This window comes from Sminthopsis crassicaudata, chromosome 6, assembly GCF_048593235.1.
Source record: "Sminthopsis crassicaudata isolate SCR6 chromosome 6, ASM4859323v1, whole genome shotgun sequence".
NCBI lineage: Eukaryota > Metazoa > Chordata > Mammalia > Dasyuromorphia > Dasyuridae > Sminthopsis > Sminthopsis crassicaudata.
The window spans coordinates 228,712,932-228,716,610 of NC_133622.1; the positions used below are offsets into that span (position 1 = coordinate 228,712,932).

General features: G+C 38.3%; 2 long non-coding RNA genes across 3 annotated transcripts in view; one reads left to right on the forward strand and one right to left on the reverse strand.

Annotated features, from left to right (window-relative positions):
* Nucleotides 1-313: 313 nt before the first annotated feature.
* The window catches only part of LOC141547662 (uncharacterized), an 11,470-nt gene continuing 8,104 nt past the window's right edge, over nucleotides 314-3,679 (forward strand). Inside the window, exon 1 of one of the 2 annotated variants that reach the window (XR_012483582.1) lies at nucleotides 314-426. This is a non-coding gene — a long non-coding RNA (uncharacterized LOC141547662). Of the gene's footprint in view, nucleotides 427-453; nucleotides 640-3,679 lie in introns of those variants that run through there. The other variant, XR_012483583.1, reaches the window with a different exon arrangement.
* LOC141547663 (uncharacterized) overlaps nucleotides 3,348-3,679 on the reverse strand; it is a 21,236-nt gene continuing 20,904 nt past the window's right edge. Inside the window, exon 3 of the long non-coding RNA XR_012483584.1 lies at nucleotides 3,348-3,622. This is a non-coding gene — a long non-coding RNA (uncharacterized LOC141547663). The remainder of the gene's footprint in view (nucleotides 3,623-3,679) is intronic.

Sequence of the window (3,679 nt, forward strand, 5' to 3'; positions counted from 1 at the left end):
GTTCAGTTCTCTCATTTTATACATGGATGTAGGATGATGGCCAGGGTCATACTCATCAGAAGCAAGTACCCTGCCTCCCAGTGCCACAGATCTTTCCATCACACGACACTACCTCCTTAACTGCAGGACCCCATTGCCACAAGTGAATTTTTCTGCTGGAGAAACACAGAGCCCCCGATACAGACAGAGCTGTCAAATGCTAACTTCCCAGTGTAGAGGCAGCTTTCAAAACACACTTCAACAGAATCCCAGTGTTGCTGTTACCGTGGAGACAGCAAGGGGAGGGGGTGGCAGAGGCTGAGATGGGGAGGGAGGTGAGGAGAGGGTACAGGAAGAGACACTGAACCCTGCTTGGCATGCAGATCAGTCCCTTTACTCTCTTCTCTGCAGCCCTGCTGCAGTTTCTGATCACACAAGGATGGACTGGTAAGGGTTTCGACAACAGCTCTGTACAAAAGGTCAGGCATCTTCTGACTGCTTCTTGTCTTCTCCCTTGGCTTAATTGCAGGCAGGAGGAGAGATGCAGAAGCTTCCCTTCCTCTGGCACCAGAGAATGATTCCAGCACAAATGCCAGACTGACTTGAATGAAATCAGACATTGAGCTCTTCCACTGGTGACCCTTCACTCCCAGACTATGGGTGAATGCTATTAGACAATGATCATTCCCTCTTTGTATTTGTAAACTCCCTTTATCCAGGGACACTGGAAAAGAGGAGGGAGGTTAGATAATGGGTCTTTTCTCTTCCTACCTTCTCCTCCTTCGACAAAAAACCACTTTATTCATCCATTTGTTCGCTCGTTCATTCAACAAGTGATTGTTGAATGTCCACTGTATGTTTGGTACTTTGGTAGATACCATAGGAGATAAAGCCATAACTAATAAAACTATTTCTGGGGAAAATCCATTTGGGGGATGTGGGGTAAGAGAAGGGTTCAGCAATGTCATTGCTATGGAGTCAGAGGACCTGGGTTCAAATTCCATTTTTGAAAACCACTAAGTGAAGTTATCTTGGATAAATCATTTAACTCAGGGTCTAATTATCTTATTTATTTAAAAAGATAAATTATCTTAATTATTTTAAAGATGCATTACTTATTTTAAAAAGATGGATTTTGTTTTCTAGTTCTAGATAAATCTAGTTCAGGTCCATCAAGAGAGTTCCAGGTCTTATCTCTTTGAGTTTGAATTGGAAGTTGTTCATCCTTCATTCTTCAAGATGATCATGATATCAGGGAGTTGATGTCATGATAGACAAGGGAAGTGGATTTGAATGTGGGAGATTGTGCAAAGTCACCAACTCACTTTCCCCTGCATCTGGATCCAGGAGATGGTTGGAAATGAAAGAGGGGTGAGGAAGGTAGCCTTGGAACAGGGGGCCATTTCAGCAGGACCCCTTTGAGAACTGCCTTGGGAAGGTAAACCTCAAGCCTTTGGTAAACTAAGAAGCATCAAGGGGGTAGCAATACTCTAAAGAGGGAACATCATGGGAAACACAGATTTAACTGGGATTAATAATTGCTCTATTGAGTAATATGAAGATATATAAAATAGACTTTTTGCTCTTTGGGTTAGACTTACTTTAAGATCATCTAATTGGCCATTTTTTTTTATCTTCAAAAATGAGAAATGTGTGGGATCTAGGTATAGGTCCATTTATTCACTAAATGAATCCCAGTATATCCACGCATAGTTTTTTGCTTCTCTCCACTTCTACATCACCTGTCACAACTCTAGACTTCCATGATCTTGGAATATACCATATACTTGCAAATACAAGTCACTAGGAACTCAATCCTCCACTCATTTTTATTCTTTTGTTAAGACATAAGAGGAGGCTTAAATGTAGGTCTCCCAAGGCAACTGGAACATGAATTAACTTAGTACCACCTACTCTTGGTAATCTCTGCCATCGACATCACAAGGGCTTCTATACAAGGATAATGTAATAAAAAAGATTGCTCTGGGGCATAGTTATGATCTGCTTTATAATTTGAGTTTTTTTTTTTTTTAAGTGAATTTAGCTCTAAATGAAGGTATGGAGTTGACTGTTGTAGCAACTGACATCTTCTGTTTGGGAATGGATTAAGGAATCCATCTTTCTCTCCCTATGCCTCTTTATCTCTGCCTTAAAGAAAGGCTCGCAGAGGGAGAAAAATTGAGTTTTACTCCAGATGCTCAATGCTTATATCTTATCATCTGTTAGTACTGTTAGCAGTTCTAATGATAGAGATATTGTTGTAATTGGCCTTTGGAGACCCTAAAAATTCTCTCAAAAGCATCAGCAGCTGTCAGGTTATCCAAACTCGGGTTGTAGTAGTTGATTGGTAGACAGGATACATTCCCCAATAATGTTTTATTTCAAATGATGTTGTAGATCCCTATTCTTAACTTTCTTTTGGACCAAAATTACTCTTTTGTGTTTAAAAACCCTTTCCTATATATTTTAGACAATTGTGTTAATGTTTTCTTTAAAAACATGTATTAAAGCTTTCTTTAAAAGCAAACACTTTGAATTTTATTGTTCAGCACTGGATTTTTTTTAAATACAAATCACTTTTTGGTACCCAGTTCAAATGCCATTTCTTTTTTGAATTGTTCCCTGACTAATCCAGTCCTAAGTGACCTGCAATTTTTCTGAAAGCTTAGTATTTATCCTATACACCTAATCAACCACCTGTTATAAATTATTTTATTAATATGAAGTACAAAGGAACCCACCCTTCAAAGATTTATGCTGTGCATTCATGTAGATTAAGACTAAATACAGAACAGAGATTTTAGATTTCCCTCTCTGGCTTCTTACATCCCTACCCAAGACTAAAATTCTAGGGAATATTATAATCAAACCACTTGTCAATCTATTAATGTTCTAACAGTGGTCCTCAAACTTTATAAATAGGGGGCCAGTTCATTGTCCCTCAGACTGTTGGAGGCCGGACTGTAGTAGACAAAAACTCACACTCTGTATCCGCCCCTCAGCCCATTTGCCATCACCTGGCAGGCCACATAAGCATCCTCAGAAGGCCGCATCTGGTCCACGGGCCATAGTTAGAGAATCCCTGTATATAACAAACACTATGCTAAGAAAACATATAGAAAAATATATGCAAATAGAAAAAGATTAAAACAATCCCTAATCTTAAAGTTTGATATACACAAGTGTTAAGTCTTCCCAAAATATGGGCAAGAGGATTCCTTCCAAAAAGGTATTCTAGATTAAAAAAAATAGCTAATAGGTATAGGTCAGTAGTTTATTTCCTCCCCAAAAATGTTTAAAGTGAACATTAGCAAATGTAGATCCATAAAGTAATAATCTATTATATTTATTATACCTTTCCCATGAGATGTAGAAAACTTTGTGAGACTGCTGAAAGGTTTTTAGGCTATTTTCCTTTGACCTCACAGTTTGTTGAGAAATTAACCAGATTGAAATCAGCTGGACAATCGGGCAACGGCTTGAATTTTCTTTTTTACAGGATAATTTGTGGGTTGAATCAGAATCAATATTGTTGCAAAAATTACCTTCCTACTGTACAGGAAGCGTCCAATTTTAGAATTCTCTTTAAATGTTTCTTCATAAAGGTAGGGAAATCCAATCTTTAGAATTGCTGATCAAAGACCTATATTCAGGAAAGTAACACAAAGGAAGACAGCAAAAGATATTCAAGGATTGAAGC